The sequence below is a fragment of the Miscanthus floridulus genome, chromosome 4 (genome assembly GCF_019320115.1).
Source record: "Miscanthus floridulus cultivar M001 chromosome 4, ASM1932011v1, whole genome shotgun sequence".
In the NCBI taxonomy this organism is placed as follows: Eukaryota; Viridiplantae; Streptophyta; class Magnoliopsida; order Poales; family Poaceae; genus Miscanthus; species Miscanthus floridulus.
The window spans coordinates 122770191-122793538 of record NC_089583.1 but is presented as its reverse complement, the minus strand read 5'-3'; the positions used below and the strand labels follow the sequence as shown (position 1 = coordinate 122793538).

The following is a 23348-nucleotide window of genomic DNA, read 5'->3' as shown; positions in this document are numbered from 1 at the left end:
CGTAGTATAGCGTATCTGTTGTACTGTACAGCGTCAGCATGCATGCATCTGTCTGCGCGGTGTCGATACGTACAATACTAACTAGCTCCAGATTACCGTACGTACGTGCTGGTGCTGGTGCCGGTGCCGGTGCCGTAGTAGTAGCTTTAATTTACCAGCAATTAATCAGCAGCTTCAATTGGTATGGTTCATCAGGATAAGCTAATCAAAGCAGCTAAGCTAATTTTATACCAGTTTCATTTCGATCTGCATGATGCATATATGCAGTTCCATATACACATTGTACAATAGTAAGATCGAGTGCTGAATGCAGACTAGATCCCGATCCATGGAGCGATTCGATGTTCGAAAAGAATTATCGACCAATATATGGCATTGAAGTGGTAATTTAATTACTTCTCAAGTAGATGCAACAAAGTACACATTGATAGCACGACACCACCAATAACACACGCAAGAGCAGAGTCGGAGTAGGTAGCCTAGTCGAAAATTTGTGATATATGATCTGGACTTGAGAAAGAGAGCACGACTAGCGTTGCGGTTGCGTGCTTGAAACGGAAAAGCATAGTGCCGGAGCTGGCTGGCCGGCCGGCCGGCCGGCGCAGCAAGGGAAGCAGCTGGCCAGGCCGGAGCGGCATCGACATTCATGGCAATGATGGACGGACGGACGGCAGGCGGCGCCGCGGAGGAGCTTCCGGCATCGTTGTGGTCGTCGTCGGCCGGCGGGGCGGGACAGCATGCCAGGAATGTTGTGGGAGCTGTTGCACCATATTCCTTCTGATTTTGAACACAGTTCCAACAGCATCTAAGGATCTGTTTGGCCCAATAATCCTCGTAGGTTATTAGTAGGGATTGAGATGAAAACTATTTTCTACTACATATACTTTAGGACTTGTTTAATTTGGCAGCACCCTGATTCACCCATATCCACATGGTTTGGAAGTGATCAAGGCAGATTAAAATGTAGTCAAACAAGTCCTTAATCTCCTCCGATCTATATAGATTGTGGTGAATTAGAGTGCAGCTAAACGATCCTTGGGTTGGGTGGGCTGATAGTAAGAGCACAGAGGCGGAGACAGTGGGAGAGCGTGAGGACGGCTACCTAGAACCCTTAAGTTCGTATAGTTTGCACAGTTTATTCTTCTTCCAAATTTGAATAAATTTCTGAACAAAATATACAACGTTGATTCCCAAAAAATCGCGTTCTGCCGGAGGAGACAACGATCGTGGGGCGGCGCCGGCGGGGATTGAGCTGCTCCACCTGTCAACCTGTGTACAGTGTACAGTCAGTACTACGTGGTCCAGTGAAGTCCATCCCCGCCCGTTGTAATCTGTTTCTACCGACCCTTGATGAACAGATTTCCGGCCCAACGGGCTATATAGCCATATCATGGGGAGGCCTTCCGGCCCAGAGCCATCCATATGAGATTTTTTTATTTTTAACATTTTTTAAATTATTTTTAAAACAGACACTGATTTTTTTTTTCAAATCTAACACTTTTTGGCCGCGCCTATTCGCACGGCGCGGCGAATTCAAGCTGCCGCGCCATGCATGGCGGCGCGCCAGGGGTGCTTACGTGGCAGCGACCAGGGCCGCTGACCGATGACGTGGCCCAGCTCTACCGCGCCGCGCGTCGGGACTGCCGTGCCACGTATCACGGCGCGACAGCCCCTTGTACAGGCCTGCGGCCCGGCCTCGCTTCCCTCTCTCTCTCACACGACCCGTTTGAAGCAGAGCCGCCACCACGCCACGCCACCGCCCTGCCCGTCGCCCGCCAGCCGAGCCTGCACGTCGGCCGCCCGCTGCGCCCGCATGAACCCACCGCGCTCAAATGCACCCGCCACTGCCGCCGCCCGCCCTCACTGCTGCACCGCCACTATACACCGCTCCCAACTGTCGCACGCCCCTCTCTCTATCCCGTGTCCACCCGCCGCCGCCGCCGAGGCCAGCACCCGCACCTCCCCCCTGCGACCACCAGCCTCCTAGCCCGGTCTAGCGCGCCGCCGCCGCGAGGACGAGGGCACGCCGCCACCACAAGGACGAGAGCACGCTGCTGCCATGAGGTACTCCCCTTGTGTATTTGTTGATTGAATCGACATTGTTAGTATAGTAAGTTAGTACAATAAGTAAAGTTAGTATAGTTAGTATAGTTAGTAAAGTTAGTTAGTTTAGTTAGTATAGGTAGTAAGTCTAGTTAGTTATTGTATTTAGTATAATTAGTTGTTGTAGTTAGTCTTGTGTAGGTGTTAATATTAGATTAGTTAGTATAGTTATAGTTAAAATATGTATTAATATTACTATGGACAGTACGTACGACGATTTCGATGACTTGATGAAGTTTCTTGAAATGCTTTTGTAGATGGATTGTTGTGTTAGAGTTTTTTACAGAGGAAGTGTTAGGAGAGAAGATGGTATGTTTGAGGATATGTAAGAAGAATTAGAATGGTTTGATAAACCTCCTAGCATCAACGACCTTTGTGTCCGTTTGAATGTAAAATTTGGCGGTGATTTCACACTGAAGGGAAGGTTTGATACCAGGAAGACTAGGGCACATTATGTCCTGATGCCCTTGCGCGATCCTACTCACTGGTCCCGCTACACTAGGGTGCTCCATGATTTCAATGTGCCCATGGCGGAGGTGGTGGTGGAGAATGGGTATAGGATGCAGGGTGTCCTGGATGGGCCGTCCATTGACGGTGCTGGAGGCAATGAGTAAGAATTGGGGGTCGAAGGGGAAACAACTCAGGGTAACATGGATTTGGATGGTCAGTTGACGCAAGGAGCAGTTTCATTCAAGTCAAGTAGGATGTATAAGCAATGACTTCGATATGAACGTGTTCGAACTAGAAGAGGAGGAGCAGGAGGAGGAGGACAGGATCGGTGATGTAGTTAGAAGTGATTTGGATGATTCAGATGATGACCAGGGAGATAGATATGCTATGCCCACACCGGTTGATACCATGCTAGTACCTGTTCATGGTATGCCATTACCAGTACCAACTAAGATTTTGCATGCTATCCAGGCTCAGGGTAGACTAGTCCAAGATTTGCCAACAGATGATACCCCCTATGATTCATGGGGAAAATTAGCGAAGCGCAACAGTATGTTCCACCACCACCTTACATAGCAACTAAGCTTGAGCAACTAAGGTCGATGAACACACCTTTTAGGGTAGTTGGGGGGAAGCATACAACAGGGTGCCCCGCATCTTATGTGTAATGCATTACTATAACCCTGGCTTGAAATGGTTTGTGGACACCGGAGGGATGTATTTTTAGGACCCGTTGAGGCATGTCCTCTATCGTGTGTTCTGGTCGTTCATGCAAACGAAACATGCATTCCAATTTTATCGGCCAGTCATACTTGTTGATGGCACTTTCCTGATAGGAAAGTATAGGGGCACCTTAATGATGGCTGCTGTTGTTGATCCTGATGACTAGATAGTACCCATGGCTTTTGCTTTGGTAGAGGGAGAGAACAATGAATCGTGGTCATAGTTCATGTGGCTTCTACATGTACAAGTGCTTGGCCCATCACGCACTATATGTTTGATCTCGGACCGTTACCCAAGGCTTCTTAATGCTGCAGCTGAGTATATAGATAGGCTCCTGCCTCTAGTTCATAGATGGTGCATGAGTCACTTTGCCGCTAATTTCTGGCCATGTTAGAGGAAGGAGATATGTGACAAGGTAAATGCTCTATGTTGTGTACGTATAGAGCACCAGTTGAAGGAGATAAAGAGAGAACTAGTGTTAGTGCAGAAATTGACCAACACGTAAATATTTGTAGTTTTGCCATACGCTGTGATCGGATGAGGCCTAGCACTCAATGACACATGGTTTATATTAGTTCATGCAACATGCCCTACGTCCAGTTTAAGTCGGTCGATGACTTTATTCCTGAGGCTAGGTGCTCAAAGTTTGCTGTGGGGTTACAAACGAGAGAGAGTAAGATGGGGGTGCAAGAGGTCCGGTCAGACTCTGGACCGAAGGGCTAAGAGAGATGGGAGCTCCTACATACGCTAAGTATTTGAGCGTGTGCTCTAATGGAATTGTTCGAATCATAGGTTATTCGAATCGTTCGTTAATCGATCCTGGTGGTCAAATCATGCGTCCTCCTTTTGGGGAGAGTGCATCCCCTTTTATAGATAAAGAGGATAGCTTTACAAGATAGAGTGAGTGTAAGAGAAAGAGAGTGTGTGTGTTTCCTAGTCTTGTTGCCCACGCCGTCGGGTACAAGGTGGTTTGTCGGCGCCCACAACACTGTTGATGTCTGGATGCATGTGGTAGGCTCCATCATGATCTTTCGGGATGGGCAATGTCGGCGCTTACCATATTGTAGGATAAATGTCGGCGCCCACAACACTGTTGGTGTTCTGACATGTCTAGAAGATTATGGTGCATCCTTCTAACACAGCCTGATAGTACTATCCTACAGGTGTGTAGGGTACGGTCCTTGATATTGTGGTTGATTAGAGCGCCCTGCCTTACTTGCACTGTTCTTTTCCTGGGTCTTTACCGAGCGGGTGTCCCTAATCGGTCGTTCCCTAGTCAGCTTCGGCCTCCCTGTCAGAGAAGAGCTATAAGCAAAGACTCGGTATACTCCTAGTCAGAGAAGCAAGTCAAAGTCAAAGGCAAGCATCGTCCCTTCTTGGCTAGGCCTCCGGTCGTAGAGGCGGATCGGAGTCAGAAGCGAGCGTCGTCCCTTTTCGGCTAGGCCTTTCAGTCGGAGAGGTGGGCCAGAGTCAGAGGCAACGGGAGTGAGCGCCATTACTCCTTGGCCAGGCCTTCTGGTTGGACAGGCAGGCTAGAGTCGGAAGCGAGCATCGTCCCTTTTTGGCTAGGCCTTCTAGTCAGAGACATAGGCTGGAGTCAGAGGCGACGGGAGCGAGTGTCGTTCCTCCTTGGCCAGGCCTTCCAGTTGAAAAGGCAGGCTAGAGTCAGAAGTGAGCACTGAAGTCAGAGATGAGCGTCGTCTCTTCTTGGCCAGGCCTTCCGGTCGGAGAGGTGGGCCGAAGTCAGAGGCGATGGGAGCGAGTGCCGTTCCTCCTTAGCTAGGCCTTCTAGACGGAGAGGCGGGCCAGAGTCAGAAGCGAGCGCTGGAGTTGGAGGTGAGCTGGCCAGGCCTTCCAATCAAAGAGGTGGGTCAGAGTCAGAGGCGAGCGTTGGTCCTCCTTGGCCAGGCCTTTTAGTCGGAGACTGGATCACCTCTGGCCTATCGTTAGGTTTTTAGGCCAACCCAGGAGTTACGTGTCATTCGCAACATCGTCTGCTGGCCAAGCTTTTACTAGGAAGTAGGTCCATAAGGGACCTCGGGTTTATGAACACGACAACTAGACAAGATGCTAAATGAAGTGGGAAAGGCTTGGTTACAGGCGCAAATGGAACAGAAGGCTTAGTGGGCGTTAGCATATGACGAGGGGTGTTTTAGGTATGGCATCATGACCACTAACTCCTCGGAGTCTTTCAACCATGTATTCACTAGAGTTTGATCGTTACCTGTGTCTGGAATTATTGAGTTCTCCTTTTATAAGTGCAATGAATATTTTGTCAAGTGGTGGTAACTTGTGCAAAGGAATATAGCTGAGCAGGGATGTTTTGGAAAGGCCAGAGCAGAACATTTGAAGGAGGCCAAGGAATTGGCCAAGCAGCACACCGCCGAGCTGTATGGACCCCGCCGCCATATCTTTAGTGTATGGCGTAAGGGTGGCACAAGCTTGGACGGCGAACGTTATGGTGGATGAAACTACCGAGTTGATCTTGAAAAAGTAGAGTGCAGTTGCAACGTCCTGTCAGATCATGCATGCCCTTTGCTCTCATATGATCACGGCCTATAGGGTTCGGGGGGTATAACTATAAGGATCTGACATATATGTCTCAGCTTGGTGATGCACCATTTTCTACACTAGTTCGATGCACAGGTACTTGAAACAACCCTTCGCCATATACGTCACAATTACTTAAACATTGTAAGTAATGATGCCTATATTGTAATTATAGGGTCCTAGTTACACTCAGCAATACCGCCAGGTGAGACCGTACCGATGTTGGGTTCACCCCTAACGTGCTGCCTTCACGTCTGAAGAGGCAGCGATGTTCGTGGTACCCATATACTCCTAGGTCATTGGGGTTCTTTAGAATGACATGATGCTCTTATACTCGGACACCCATATACTGATGGAACATGTAGTATGTCAAGTAATGTCGAACTTATGTATTGATGAACTTGTGTCGTAGTTATGACTTGCTGAACTTATGTCAAACAGTGGTATTGTCAAACTTGCGATGAACTTGGGACGTGTACAAGTTAGTATTGCTGAAGTTGTGTATTGATTGTCTCATGCACTTATCCTTTCTGTTGACCTATTCGTTAAACCGACATGACGACATAACAGAAGTGCCTTGTTCCTTTTGCTGTCGCTTTGACCGCCGTGCCATGGCTGGGGCATCAGCTAGCAGCATTGTAATACCATTTTTCGTGGTGAAAGTTTTATGAGATAACACAATATTCATTACAAAAAATAAACAGTGTTTGTTACATTGGTACAATACATAAATAGTTCAAATGAAACATAATGCAGCATCGAAAAAGTTCTACAATACAAATACCAAATCTAAAACATTGAACTAGCACACCTGTACCAATCCTCAGTCTAAAACATAATGAGTAAGCAACTCGTCATCCGAGTACTAGTCCTCTACCATAACCTCATTGCTGTGGCTAGGCTCATCTGCATTGCCCTGATCTGCCTATCGCCTATAGTAAGCTATCTTCGCTTCACCTGTGGCCTCTGCGGCCTGAGTCAAGAACACGTCCTCCTCCGTCTGGCTCATATGGCTAGGCTCACCTGTATTGCCTTGATCTGTCTGTCGCCTGTAGTAAGCTGCCTCCGCGTTATCTATGGCCTCTGTGGCCTGAGTGAAGAACATATCGTCATCCTCCTCCGCCTGCAATCCCATCTCTACTAGAGCGATGAGCTCGCTCAGTCTGCTAGTGTCGTCCTCAGCCTTCCTCTACCTGCAAGCCCGCCTCTGCTAGAGCGATGAGCTCGCTCAATCTACAAGTGTCATCCTTAGCCTCCTCCATCTGCAAGCCCACCTCAGCAAGAGCTATGAGATCACTCAACCTGGTAGTGTCGTCTTCATCCTCGTCCCCCTCATCAGACAACACAATCGAAGATTGAACGGTGCGACCAGCTCGCGTTCTGTGCTCATGTAACTTCTTTTCCTCAAATCTTGCATAGGCCACCTCTGCGGCATGGTCCTTGCTACATCTAATCCCTTCATGTATGACCATCATAATATTCCCACCTGCATTTTCCTAATGCTCTATTCAAATAAAAAATTATATCATATATGTCTTAGCAAAAGAAACAAAATACGATTTCATGTTTACCATAAAAATAACCAATCTCATCATAGTCAACCATATGCCCATAATAATGGTCTATTCCAAGCTCTGAAGAGACTAGACCATAGTTGGATTTAACACCACATTCGCTACTTGACTAGAGGTGCTTTGTAAATTAACCTTTCTTTCTTCTTTTCCTTTACCTTTGGTGGCTCCGGCCATTGATTCTTAGGACCGTAGAGCCACTCATTGAAACGATACTTTGCAAATCCATAATGCTACAAGAGAATACATTAGTACACACATATATAGAGCTAAATATTTAAACATATACACTTTTCACTTACTTTGTGTTTGTTTCAGGACATACAAACTCCAACGTATTCTCAGGATTTATCATAGCTCGATCTCCTCATTCACACTAGAGGAGGTTCCTTGAGTCATCTAACTACAGCTAGGTGATTCTTCTTAGCCGTCATTAGCAGGGGGTTAAGGGGGGTGGAACCCACCGCTGAAAGTGCTCACGTGGATGTCTCCCTCTACACCAATCATCAAAAAGGAGGAACCTAGGGTCAAACTTGTCTGCACCGTTGATCCACTAAAAGAAAAAAGCACCTCTTATGGTCACACACAACAAGATTCCAACAAAATATTAGTAGCCTACTTACACAAATGAAGAAAAAAAAGATAGTGGAAACAATTACTTACATTAAAATGACTGCATGTGTAGAAGCAACGCGCCGCTGTATCTAGATGTCTCGATTGAAACACGTCGGCCAAAAAACCACAGTCACAGTTAGGGACAGGGAGGTTAGGAGGGACGGGTGTATCTTTGTTAGACGCGTCGGGGTATAATTCTCGAGGACAGCCCCGTTTTTGCCAAAACTCCTCCCGATATATTTCTTGCATCTAACAAAACGGTCGTAATTTAACAAACAAAAATCAAAACATCGTAAATTAATGTCAATGAGAACCATTTGCATTACAATAAATAAAATATAACCTTCACTTTGGTGCAAACTCTATCTTAGACGCAAACATGAAAACTATATAAAAACTATACTTTGATCAATAAAAAATAAAATTTGGTACATCATCAGTGTGTCCATATATTTATTCACATATAAAAGTTGAGATGCAAACTCAAACAAACAAAATACATGGTAATCATAATTCTAACTAACCAATTAACCTTAACATTGGTAATCCTAATCATAATCCTTCAATCCAATGTTCTAACGAACTCATATTTTTCTCCATACCCTAACCACCCATTCAAATCATTCGATCCACCGTGGAGTCTGAGGAGGAGCTTCATTATCTTAACAAGGCCAAGGAGGAGCTTCGAGGAAGGTAGGGAGGGGAATGACAAGGGAGAGAAATTCGGTGGCCGGCCGTGGGGGAGCTGGGAAGCAATGGCACAGCGGTGCGGGCTAGGAGGCACAGCGGCGGGGGCTAGGCGGCACAGAAGAGGCTGTCGTGTAGCGCAGAGTGAAACAGATAGACAGGAAAGGGACTGAGCCACGGGCCTCTAGTTGGCTCTGCCGCGCCCTGACGGTTGGCGCATCACAGCCGCACCCTAATCGCTGACGCGGCAGATCTAGGCCACGTTACTGGTCAGCGGCCCTGGTCGCTGCCACATAAGCACCCCCGCCGCACCGCCATGCATGGCACGATAGCTTGAATTTGTCACGCCGTGCGAATTGGTGCGACTAAAAGTGTTAGATTTAAAAAAAAATAAACAGTGTCAGTTTTAAAAATAGTTTAAAAAGTGTTAAAAATAAAAAAATCTCCATATGACTGAGATGGATCGTATCGAGCAGTCAGCTGGCATTTTCTCTCTCTCAAAAAAGGTATTCTCCCCATAAAAAAAGAAAAAGGAAAATGTATTCTGACAGTCTTCTGATGTTCGCCAAAAATTGAAGGCAGCAAGAGCAGAATCGTGCTTGTCATGCCAGCAGCTGCATTTGCATGCATCGCCTCCAGCTTCCTCAAGTTTGGTCTCGGACGGACGGGTCCCATTCCCATCTTTACATATGAAACCTGCACCTAAAAGTTGGCTGGCGAGCGTGCCACACGTCATCTGTTTTCCCGGCCGTTCGACTAGGCGCGCGGACAGCCCAGATCGGGCGAGCCGCGATCTTTTTACAAAAAACCCCTCAAATTTAGCCGAATCAACCCGCAGTCCAGGCCTCCTCTCACATTTTTTTTTCTTCAGAAAAGCCCTCGAACTTTACAAAAATTAGGCCCGTATGTCGCCGGCCCCTCTCTATCCCTGACGCGACCATGGCGACAGGCGCGATCGGGGTGCTGCGGCATCGGCCGCCCTCCTCCTCCTGCGCCTCCTCCTCCAGCGCTGCTCTCCCTTTCCTGCCTCTCACCTCCATCTCGCCTTCCTTCTCTCTCTCTCTCTCTAGAGGCACCGCCCGCTCCGTGATCCCTTGCCGCAAGCGGCGTAGCCCCACGAGATGATGGCTAATGGGCGCCGCGCCGGGGGAGCAGCTGCTCGTGGAGCAGCGCTCCGCCGAGATCCCATCGAGCTTGCGTCGCCGGAGTCACGTGTGCTTGGGGGACGGCCGCGCATGCGCCGCCCGCGCCATGGTCGCCCGCCGAGGGCGCACCGAGCTTGACCCTCGGGCATCGGCTGCTCCTCTCCATCCTCTCCCCAACTCGACATAGCCCCTCGCCCCCTCCCATCGCTTCATGCTCGAGCTTGGCGCGGGCGCCTCCATGGCCTCCGCGACTGGCATGTCCCTCCACGAAAATGAAACACCGTCTCCACGCGTGGTCTCTTGCAGCCCCATGCGCCTGACAAGACTCCGCGTCACCCCTTTGCTCCAGCTGCAACCACTACCTCAATCAGCCCTCCGGCAAACTGCATCTCTGGCAGCAGTTGTGGCTGCTCGTGGCTGCCTTGGAAGGGGATGTTAGGTGCCAGCTTGCAGATCCATGCAGGAGGCAGGCATTCTCTAAGCAAGCAGCCATGGCGCCAGGCACTGTCCGGGAAGCAGAGCTAAAGCGACCAGCCAAGCCTCTCTGCGTGCTTTTTTATGAAACAGGTAAATGGTAGAAGTTAGATAATTTAATTATCCATGTAAGAACTCATCAAATCCAAACTCCTTTTGAAAAAAAACTGAGATTCTACACATAGATAAAATGGTGTATTTAATTGTAATTTCTTAACATGAGCTCGCCACTATCTTTTCCTCCTATGTATATTGTTAACCTGTATTATCACTTTGAATACTACATCTCTAACTGCACAATTGCAAAAACAAATATTATATGATAATTATCTCTCAAGACTCATAAGGTATAGGCTTATATTTAGAATTGATACTGTTGCTTATATATTACAAAATCTATGACATCAAGTAATTTCTATTTTGCAACACATCTTAACGAGTTATTCATTCAGAGTATGCATAATTCATATCAGATTATCAGATTTAATGGAAGATAAATTCCTCAATCTTTAGAGATTATAAGATCAACAGGGCTGTGATGCCATAGCATTGTACTCCTAGTAGTCTGAAATCAGAAGTTAAGATTTGTCCTTAGATGGAATACGCACATGTTAGGCATGTAGACTCACTAGGCATTACTTTGTCATTTGATGCAGCAACCTAAACTCTAGGATTTTATGATACTTGGCAACCTATTTTTAGAGAAAACATTGCTGATATGACGCGTTTCGCGCCATTCTCCCAGTTTGACGGAGTTGTGGAAATGCGGACCATGATGCTTCCTCGCCAACCAGTGGAACATGCTATTTAGAAGCATGAGCATTTTCTATATATCATATCTATTTGGCAATTCCACAAGCAAATACTATTGATTCTGTGCAGTGAACCCTTGTTTACAACAATTATGTGAAACTCATCAATGCTGGAAGGATACTAGATAATAGGAAAACTCTTTCTGAGTCTTTAGTCTTAATTAGAGATATTGTCATGCCTAATGTGTTTGATCTCTGTGGGCTAAGCTTCACGGACAAACATTACTAGCTTTTGTATACTCAAAAGTCACCTTGGACTGAGATTCTACCATCACTGTCCAGGTGATCTATTTTGCAATACAAATTTGACCTTCTGCTCCTTTAGCAACACTACAGGCAACATAAACCTTCTCATAGCCTATGTTCTAAACTTCTAATAGATATTTCGTCTGCTACTATTTTTTTTAAATATCAAATGCATATTCTGAAATGAGATTTCCCCTTCAAGTTATATTAGTTCTTTGTGAATTGCTTAATATTTTATAGCCATCCAGAGTTTTTTTGCATTAGTAATTTAGTTTTTTTAATATAGAATAGCATTTCTTAAATATTATTAGAGCATGACATTTGAATATCTTCTATCAAATTAGCAAAAATATCCTACTATACCTTCATTTAGGATTCTTGCATATCGAGATTAGTTGGGCCCATACCACCAGAAATTGGAAGGTTCAATCAGTTCCAAATGAGATCATTTAAGTGACTTGTTCTTCTGATGTGTGATGACATTATTTAAGTGGATACATCCTTTTAGAATTTTGCGATTTGGTGGAAGTGACATTGTAAGTTCAGAAGGGCATTTCTAAATTTCATTTGATTAGTTATAGACTTTTATATCATTGTTGGTTTCAACCCCACTCCCTATGAGATAGATCTGATTAGATCTCTCCAATTAGATTAATTGAAGCTGTCAGATAATTCTTCACATTTCACTATACAAACAGACTAAACCTAAAAGGCCAACTTGGAAATAAGTTTTCAATTTTACATCTTCTGTCCTTGCCCACAGAATAGTATAGAGCTTAATGACTATTTCTTGATCTTTTTTTTTCTTTTTCAGGAACTTATCCAGGAATACATTGAGCGAGTTCATTCCATATTTTTTTAACTCGAGCTATTCATTACATCATTGTAACTGTTTCTGAGGAAATCCATGTAATGGTTATGACAAGCTATGACTCATAAAAATAAGCAATACCATCTCTGGTTCACTTGCAATTTCAATGAGTCATCGTGAGTGATCTTTCCCTATTTTATTCAAAATCATATCTGTCTTATTCATTCGATTCGATGGATACAAAGATATTCATCCATAAGCTGCTCTAATTTATCTCTCATTCTCCAATAAGTAGCAATGCTACTTTCCCATTCCTTAGATTCCAACTGAATTTGATTTTGGTAATGTAGTTCGTTGGGAACCTTGGTTATCTGGTATGCACTTGTGCTGTCAAACATTTCTTCCATCTAAACCACTGAACTCTTCTATCTGCTGTTGCTTTAACTATATACATTGAAGAGTTGCAATGCATTTCCTTTGGAAATTCATAAGCTGCAATACTCTATAGCTTTCGTTCAGTGTCAAGGCCAATTTGGCATTCTTTTATGTCAGATATATCAGTCAAACTCTGAGCTTCTGTTTCAACTTTGCCATGCCATAATCTCAAATTATGAACTTGCATGTGTGTAATCTAACATGATATAAGATCTAGAACATCTCAGGATCAACATGTATACAAGATGTATCAGAAAGTATGTGAAGATAAAGAACCCATGTTTTAAAATCATCTATGTTGAGCCTCTAGAAAACTCACAACCAGGCAACTGCAACAAAAGAAGTAATCGAAACTAGAGAAGACTATTTCTCCTTTATCAATCTATTGCCTACATAACAATGTTACTTAATTACAATTAGGATCTAAATTAGACACTTTAAAAGTACATTAACTAAGAGCATAAGAACAAAGATATACAGGTGTTGTTATAAAAAAAGATATACAAGTGCATTTGGAAAAAAAAAACTTAGAGCAAAACATAATATACAGATTTCAGTGTCAAACAAGCCAATAAAAAGGTGGCACGGCAACGCCGCGCCCGTGTCTTTCTAGTCACCACAGAAAACCATGGTTTCTTTTGTTTTGTTTTGCAGCCGTTCAACTCCCATCCCTGCGATCAGTTCAGAATCAGATCAACTCCTCTTCAGATCGGGCCCGCGCCGACGGGTCCCACGCGATAAACAGACAGAGACAGTACCCAGGAAGGCCACGCACGCACGTTGTCGCCTTTCTCGTCCGGTCCCACTCCCACCCACGCGGGCACGCACTCACACCCGAATTTTTTATTTTTTAGTCTTTTTTTTTTAAGTTTTTCACAGATACGTTCCTGGAGGAAATATTTTAGAATTTGGACCCTTAGCTCGGTGTCATCGATGCTGATGCCGAGCTAACACGTCTCGGCGCCATCGTTGCTGACGCCGAGATCTTAGCCTCGACGCTAACGTGGCGCTGATTTGGCAGGCAGCTCGGTGTCATAGACACCGGTGCCGAGCTCGGCGCCGTAAACGCTGGCGCCGAGGTACGGCCCCAACCGTCGAGGAATAAATCGGGATGGAGAAGTGACGAGCAACAGTAAGCAAGACACAACAGTGTTACTATGAGTAGGTTCAGGGAGCCACGAATGGACTTTTATTCCGGTGATGACTGTGGAGCCACATGTAGCTGGAGGTAGCACTACAGTCTACCCCGCACTGCGCTACTGCATCACTGCGGAAACGGGACGGTCGCGGTCGTGTCGTGGCCCCCACCACGCCACTGTTTCCTCGTCGGGCGAGGAGCCACCGGAGTTTTCTGTGTGTCGCGTCGTTTATGTGCTGTTGTGTCGTTACAAACTAGAAAGACACCTGTCATCGCGTCAACTATGGGGCTGCAATAATTCCATTATAAAAAAAACTCCCTGCAGACTCTGTGAGTCAACTCTGCAATCGAAAACATAGATGGGACGACATTGCTTCTACAGTAGTACCGATGGTGCTGGGGTGGGCTGCTCTTGGGGTACTAGAAAAAAGTACCAGTCAATAGCCATAGAAACAAACTTCTTATAAATGCCTTTAAAATGCTAATTAGTATATTCACAAAAATGATTATGAATTAATCATAGACATGTCTTAAGAAGTTGACTAACAGCTTCTTATAAACCATATAATACATCATTGGTCATATTAATTAAAGGTAAAATAATTATCCATACTGAACTTAATGTTGTTTAGCTATATTAAAATTATCAAAATAAAATCTTTATATTACTAGTAGTGTTAATCTTAATATTATCAGTCATTTGCTACGGAGACAACTTTTAGATATAGTTTCAACAATAGTTTTTAAGCCTTATCCACAAATAGGCCAGCTTTGAAGTCATTAGAATCATTTCTGAAGGTGCCTAAACATCAACAGCACATTAAACGACTTAAATTCATGGCCTTGTTCCCTCAAGTGAGAGTGCGATAACTACATAAAGTTTCAAACGTAACTATGCAAAATAAATTGAGATGGACTCAAATAGTAGGCATACAGTGTTGTACTTAAAACTTTGTACATGAATTATCTTTTATATATATATATATATATATATATATATATATATATATATATATATATATATATATATATATATATATATATATATATATATATATATATATATTGTACTACATCTATGGCTGTTACTTATACGGGCTCGATCGAGGAAGGGCGCGGCAAAAATGATTATGAATTAATCATAGACATGTCTTAAGAAGTTGACTAACAGCTCCTTATAAACCATATAATACATCATTGGTCATATTAATTAAAGGTAAAATAATTATCCATACTGAACTTAATGTTGTTTAGCTATATTAAAATTATCAAAATAAAATATTTATATACTACTAGTAGTGTTAATCTTAATATTATCAGTCATTTGCTACGAAGACAACTTTTAGATATAGTTTCAACAATAACGTGTTTATGATGTTATAGTTTATGGCCATTAGTCTTAGGTGCATGTAAACGAGGTATCATGGTTGAGCGAGTAAGAAAGAATTTTTCATACTTCATTGATATTAGGTGCACATTAGATAGAGATCGATATACGGAGAAGAAATAACCTTGACTAATTTTTGCACAGTGAGTGATGCACTGATACTACGCGCTAATGACGCCGGCCGGCTTTTTGAATCCTAAATCTTCGCGTGGAAGCAAAGAATTTAATTAATTTAACTAAAAGTCGCTTTTCTCCTTTTCACAGATCAGCCTGTTCGGTTGGCTGGTTCGTATCGTTGCTGGTTCATGAAGAAGTACTGCTGGCTGGTTTGTGTGAGAGAAAAATACTGTTCCGGCTGGAAATTTACGATCGTTTACGACAAGCCACAGCCAAACGAACAAGCTGCTTCATCTGCCTAGCGATAAATGCGAAGTACTCCCCCACACAGGCCCACACTAGCTAAGTGCCGTGTTGCAGGTCCGTTTTTTTGGCGTTGCTTGCGGTGGGCGGAGGAGGCAGTGTAAGGTCTAAAGATGGCAACGGGCCCCGATACCTGATACCCGATGGGTATTTGATCTATTATGGAACGAGGATGGAATCATATCTTTACCCGCGAGCATCTAAATAGGCAAGAATCCATCCCGACGGGTATAGCGGGTACGGGAACGTTCCCTGTTTACCCGTCCCCGTTACCCTATTTGAGCTGTCATGCGAGTATTAGTCCCAAAGAAGCTCAACATAGGTATTTTGACCAAAATCTAAACAATCATATATATAGTTTGTGTGTTCTAGAAACCCTAGTTTAATTTTTCCTCACCATCTCCGCCAGCAGCACAAGCACGCCTGCCTCACGAGCGCTCGTGCCCCTCGCTTTCTCAGTTCGATCTCTCTGCCACCTTTGCTCGTCCTCCACGCAACCTCGCTCCTTTTCCTCGGCATCTCCAAGACTCCGACACTTATACCCGGGTGAAGAAGAAACATCTCCGATTGCAAAGCTGCGACCCCAAGTGTCCTTGTTTATCGGATATGCAGTGCCCGTCGGGTATCTGTTATCCGACCGATGCCCGACGGGTACGGGGATGTGCAAGAATCTATATCCGAGATAGTTAACGGGGACGGGGACGGGATGAATTCTCCGTAGCAGGGAAGAGAACGTTCCAGCGATACCCGACGGGTCGCCGTGGGCATTCGGTTAACCGAAACCGATCAGTTCGGTTCTTCGGTTTCTTACAAATTCGGTTCCTTAAGAAATAGTAACCGATTGGTTCTTTTGAAATCTGGGAACCGACCAAATTCGGTTTCGGTTAATTCAGTTCGGTTTCGGTTATGACCGAACTAACCGAGATGCTAGGAACAGAGAAAAAAAATCATAGAATCGCACATCGAGCAACACAAATCACTAATTCCAGCAGCAATGAAGAACAAAGCATCGATTTGATTTCTAGGTTACAGATCGAAAAACACGTCTCCTTGCTCGCCCGCGCCTGCGGCCCTGCGTGGTGCGCACCACCTCGCCTGCGGCCCGCGCCTTGCCCTGCTCGCCGCTGCGCCGCTTGCCTAGCTCACCGTCGCATGGCTTGCCTCACCCTGCTCGCCGCCGCGTGGCTCCCTATCTCACGTGCTGCCGTCGTATGTAGGACGAAAGAGAGGGAGGCACGGGGCCATGCCGGAGCAGCGGAGCCACCGGATCTGAGAGTTGAGAGGAGGGGAAGGGAGATTGGTTGCGCCATGGCCAAGCCGCCCGAGCGCTTCGCCTCCGCGTCCGCGTGACGCGCAGCCGAGGAGCACCGCCTCCGCGTGATGCGCCGCCGCCGCGGCTAGCCTTCGCGCCTTCACGGGCAGGGGAGGGGAGTGGGGAGCGGGGGGATTGGGGGCAGCGAGGTAGCGAGGAGCTGAGGAGGGAAGTGGGGAGCGACGGGGTAGCGAGGGAGCCGAGGAAGGGAGTGGGGAGCGGCGGCCGACGGGGTAGCGAGGAGCCGAGGAGGGGAGTGGGGAGCGGCGGCAGCGGGATTAGGAGTGGGGACTGGGGAAGGATTAGGTTTAGGGGTGGGATGTGAGGGGCAGGCGGGGTGGGATGTGAGGGGCGTGGCCCGTGTGGGCGTGGGGCAGGCGGGGCAGCGAGCCAGCGACCAGCGAGGAGGGGATTAGTTCGGTTATTTCGGTTAACCGAGCACCAGAACCGAAATAACCGTAGTAAGTTCGGTTCTTCAGAACCTGGAACTGAACCTAGGACCGAATATTTTGGTTTTGGTTCTGGTTATTTCGGTTCGGTTCTCGGTTTTCGGTTATTTTTGCCCAGACTTACCGACGGGTACATCCTCGTTGCCATCCTTAGTAAGGTTTGTCCGCCTACCCACGAGTAAGTTGACCGACTAGGCTACGGTACATCTTTTATCGTGGCTTCCTGGCCCATTTGTTCAACATCTTTATCATACAAGTACTACTATCGTATCCACGTCGGCCCTGTTCGCCTGTTAGTTCAGTGGTATTTTTCAGAAACTGAACAGTATTTTTCTCTCACAATAGATCAGTATAAGCATCAGCATCAACATAAGCCAAATTTCCGCGAAACAAACATGGCAGGCCTTTTGTTGTCTGTTGCCTAGAGTTACACGGGCTTTTTACTTGTCAATGTTGGTAGCCTGGTACTCTAGCGGAAGAGTACTGCTCCTTTAAAAATGGAGTATAAACCTCTAAAGTAAAACTTTTTTTTGAAACGAAACCTAATTTAAAACTACAATCAAGTTTGTTTGGACGGAGCTCCCTAAACACAGGCTTAATCGTCAGATCGTAGCAAACAATGGAAGCACATCGTGCCATACCAACCCTACGCGTTGCTACTAGTAGTCTGATGCAAAGATCTGCAACGACAGGGCTACGATGGGATAACGCTATGGCCTCGGCAGTAAGTAGATGATGAAAACAGTGAAATGCGTGGTGCATTGGGCCTCTTGTACGGCCATAGCGTTGTCCCATCAAGGCCTCTCGTATAGGGCGTCAAGCTCGGCGCCAGCGTCTACGGTGCCGAGCTGCCCGCCAAATCAGCGCCACGTCAGCGTCGAGCCTAAGATCTCGGCGCCAGAGACGCTGGCGCCGAGACGTGTTAGCAGCATCGATGACGCCGAGCTAAGGGTCCGGATTCTAAAATCTTTCTTCCAGGGACGTATTTGTGAAAAACTTTCAAAAAAAAAAAGGTGGTGGTGGTGGTGGTGGGTGTGTGTGTGTGTGTGTGGGTGGGTGGGTGGGTGGGGGGGGGGGGGGGGGGGGGGGGGGGCGCTAAAAAAAATAAAAAATTCGGCACTCCCACTCACCTGGCTGGTTGGTTCCCCCCTCCTCTGTCTCTCTCGCCTCCCAACCCAACGCTCCTCCCATGCTGTCGACCCCGCGGCTGCGGCCGCCGCCGGCGTGTGCGGGGCTTCCTGGACGCGCACTTCGCCTCCCCCGACAACCTCGCGGCCGCGGCCGCGTCCTGGCTCGCGCGCTCGGCCGAGGCCCGCGCCGACCTCTGCCGCGTCCGGTCACGAGGTTCGCACGCTCGCTCGCTCCCGTCAACAGTAGTGAACCCTAGGTGCTGGTTGGGGTTTTAGTCCCGGTGCCGCGGGGGCGCTGAGGCTGGCTGCCCGTCCCCCCTCCACACTCTAGACTCCACTACTGATCCGGCTCGGTTTCTTCTTTGTTTCCTAGGGGTGCGTGTCGGCGCGGAGGACGAGGGCGCCGAGGTGGTGAGGACGGTGGGGCTGCCGGCGCTCGTGCGGGAGATCCAACGGATCGACACCATCCGGTTCTACGCGGGTCAGCATCTCTTCCTCCTATTGATGTGGACGTTTACATGGTGGCACGGGCAAATACAATGTGACTGGTTGTAGATTACATACGAAATTGGTTTGCTACCTGATGGTTACGGAGCTACGCCATATGAGTGTGTTCTGGAGCCTGCGTTATAGTTACATTGTTGCTGCGCGATGTGGCTTTTGGTAACTTAATACGTGATTTATTTTCTGCAACAGTATAATCTGGGGATCCTTTTTTGTGTCAGTGGTTTGTCAGCGCTGAAAATATCCATATCACTGACCTTCTACAGCGCTGGGAAATGTAGTCCTCATGATTGCGTTGAATGTAGAAGCTTCTGTGTTGGTTTCAGTACCAGTCTATGAACTAAGATACTCATCGGGCCACATAAACAAGTATCATAAGTTTGTAACGGAGTCCATTGACATTATCTGAATAATAAATGTCTTCTGCACAGCTTCAAACTTGCTGTACCAGTTCATAGTTCAATTTTGATTTCATTCCCCCTCTGCATCAAAATCTGCTCACCTTTGCTATTTGCCACGAGATGAGTTCTGTTGGCTGCTATTGTTTGTTACTATATCTTCTTTGAGACTTCTAGCTCTGTATGGTGTAGGAATGTATAGTGCTTTCTGTAACTTTGCTATGCTGACATTCCAGAAGCTACTCTACAGTTGGAAGCTTTGGTTGGCAACCTGGAAGATGTGGCATTTTCCATCGTTAGGCAGGCCCCGAAGTTCAACCTATCATCAATACTTCGAAAATCAAATGTGAGGTCCTTTGTCTTTCTTTCACTTCATCTGTTGCTGCAGATGCAGCTGATAAAATGTCATTCAGCAATTAGTTTGCAAACTAAGGATGATATCCTTATTCTCTGTCAAATGTAGGAAACAAAATGGAAGCAAGGGAAGCTGCTCCATGCTGTCGATGCTGTGAGGGATATTGAGCGAGAATTAGTACAGATCAGCACTAGTAGGCCACAGTGGACCAACCTTGTCATGGCTGTTGATTCTAGAGTGGACAAAACTCTTTCCATTTTGAGGCCTCAAGCCCTCACGGATTTTCGGGCTCTACTAGCATCATTGGGCTGGCCACCTTCATTGTCTTCACAAGACACAGAGAAGGATAAGTACTCCCAAATTCCGAATCCTCTAGTCTTGATGAACAAGGAAAATAAAGAGAGATACTCTCAAAGCTTCCAAGCACTGTGTGCTCTCCAACATGTGCAGGGAAACCGTGAATTACGCCTGTGTCAAAGAGCAGAAGTGACTCCTGCCCTGGCAGATTTGAAGTACTTCAATAGAACTGCTTGCTTCGACAATGGGCTTTGGGCGATCGATGATTTAGTTCACCCTATTGCTTCAAGGATGGAATATCATTTTGCTAAATGGTCTGAACAGCCAGAGTTCATTTTTACCCTTGTTTACAAGATAACAAAGGATTTCATGGATGGGGTGGATGATGTACTGCAGCCTTTGATTGATCAAGCAAGACTAGTGGGATTAAGTGCCAAGGAATCTTGGGTAACTGGAATGGTGAAAATGCTTGTAGGATACCTTGAGCGGCAGATTTTCCCAGCACTTGTCTGCTCTTATCAGGATCATGCTACTGTTGGCAAACCTGAAGTAGATTCCTCTTGGATGCACTTAAATGATGTAATGATTTCTTTTGATAAAAGAATGTAGCTTCTAGCGGATTCAGGAATCCAGAAAATTGCATCTCTTTCTGAAGGTCTGTCTAGGTCCTTATCTGTCTTTTCAATATATACTGAGCACCCTGATTGGCTTCAGATATGGGCTGATGTTGAGCTTAGTTCAGCACAGGATAAGCTGAAATCTGAAATGGAAGATGAGACAAATTGGTCATGTAGTGGTCAGCTTGACCAGCTTGGTCACATGGAAAATTCAATGAAGTTTCTTCTCTCTACAAGAGAAGACTACAAAGCTCCTCCGGTGTGTGAATTTGTTATCAAAACTGCTTTGTCAATGGTTGAAAGAGGCCGTGCTCTGCCAAACAGGGGAATGCAGATCCAGTTTAACAGATCCTCTTCAGTTAGGTTCCTGAATGACTTTTTTCTTGTCTTGCGTGAACGATGCGAAGCATTGCAATTGTCGAATACGGCATTAGAAGATCAGTCTTTGTCAAAAACTTCGTATGCAATCAACGCCGCTCGTTACTGCGAGAATGTGCTTCGGGAATGGGATGAAGATACTACCTTTTTGGATATGGGTCCTCAAGGATCTCTGTTTACAGATGAAATTAGCTTTTTAGTTAAATTAGGGACCAATTACCTGGAACAGATACTGTCTTCGATTCTGCTTGAGTTTGAAGATCTGTCCTGGGAATATGTCCAGAACATTGGATCATGGAGTGGACAGACCATCTTAGATGATCAGACCCTGGATGAAGAAAATGCAGGAGTATCTCCTGGTTTTGTTGCCAGTCTAGATGTTCTGACAGACAGGACCACTAAGTTTAAGCGATATCTTAATTCCAAGGATTTCCTTGATCTTTGGAGGAGTATAGCGGAAGGCCTCGACTACTTCATCTGCAGCAGCATACGATGGGGTGAAGTAAGTTTCTCTGATCCTGGAGCCATCCAGCTAAGAGTTGATACAAAAGCCCTTCTCCACATCGTTAGGCCCTTCTGTTCAAGACCTGAAGCTTCTCTCCCTTTTCTAAGTGAATCCCTGAAGTTGGTGACCATGAAAAAGTCAGATGCACAGTGCTTGTTGGAAATGCTAATGGATGACACGAAGAGTGACAATTGCCTAAAGTATCAAGGATTGCACCATGTAAATGCTAGCCAGGCTGCAAAGATCTTAAGCAGCAGGAAGTTTTGTGGGTAATCTTGTTTGTACAAAGTGTAGCTGAGAATGACCTTGAGCGAAGCTTGATGTGAAAACTTTACACTTGGAGATTAACAATTCCAGGCCACAACAAAGACAGGTGCACTAACCAAGGTCCAAGGAGCCGTCGGTATTGGCATATATGGCACGCAACAGTGCTTTCCAAGGTTGACAGGATTTGACCACTGCTGCCTACTTGGCTACTTCCTGTAATCCTTCAGGCGATAACTAGGAGAGGACAGTTCACCGAGTTTTACTTCATCTGCAAGCACGAAGCTGCCATGTAATCAGTTTAAATTGTTTGATTAACTTAGTCTAGTCGCCCTTGTGCAGAATCATTCAGCTGCCTCGTGCTTTCTAATTAATCCACACGACCTATTTCAGAGCTGGATCTCGTAGAGAAAGATTTCCCCGCATGGTCGCATTTCATAGCTTACTCAAGCTGTTTAGTCTATCGAGATGCCACGTGACTTTTTGGGGGGAGAAGTGCTTGTTTCTTTTCGCTCTTATCTCACCTCCAATAAAACCAACCCCGTTCTACCAATTCTACCACGAAGCAGCTTCACTATAGAGTTCCCTTAAAAAAAAAGCTTCACTATAGAGTTAGTCTTCCTCTATGGAGCAGATGCATATATTTGTCATGTAACTTTGCTCAAGCTCTGGTATTTATAGGTTTTAGGGGAATAACCATTTATACCCTTGGGATATTGTATGACAGCTATTTTGATATAGGTGCCGTTTGGCTGGTAAGAAAACCAGCCGGAATTTGCTGTTCATGGCCGGTTTTTCACTGTTCATGCTCTCACAAATTCCTCCAGATTCATCTAAATTCCTCCCAGCGAACAGGGCCATATTTAGAGATGGAAAGGAAGATTCTAATTTGCTAGGCCGAAGTTGCATGCAATAGTGAAACCTAACTCATTAGAGCAAGGTCAATAATAAAGCCAATTGCTTGACTATAAGTCAAGTTGTATCATAGTTATCTTCTATTGGTCTATAATTTTTTATTATTACGTAGTACCATGTCTTATATTCTTTTCTTATAAATCCTCACATACCTTCTATCTAGGCTCACCAACGCATATGTTTCTGTGCCCAACTTATTGCTTGCGTGAGAGCCAAGCTCTCTTCTCTCTTCCATATTATCAAAATATTGATTAATTTGGTTATAAGCCAATTGTTGTATTTGCTCTTAGTTCTCTTCTGCATCCTGGCCTAACTCCATGCCCGGCCACTTTCCCTAGTCCAATGGATCCGGGTGGTCCATGTGGGCTAGCTATTACATGATAGATTAGCTAGGTCACTAAAAGACGCAATGGAAAAAAAAAGTTAGAGGTGACCATGCCTAGCTCCTCCAACCCATCCCTGTCTTTCACCACTGAATCCAGGTGGAAGGTCAAGAGTGTATAAGTGCACACAGCGGGACTAAAGGATTAATTAATATAGCAGAAATTAGAAGAAACAAAACATAAAGGGATGAAGGCTTCTTTCTCATCGTGTTAGATTGGCGCCAGGCCAGTTTCTCTCTCTGTTCTTTTACATGTCACATTAGCGCAAAAAAAA

General features: G+C 45.7%; 1 pseudogene; it reads left to right on the top strand.

Annotated features, from left to right (window-relative positions):
- The first annotated feature begins 18517 nt into the window (after nt 1-18517).
- On the top strand, nt 18518-22120 carry LOC136552960 (RINT1-like protein MAG2L; annotated as a pseudogene).
- The last annotated feature ends 1228 nt before the right edge of the window (nt 22121-23348 follow it).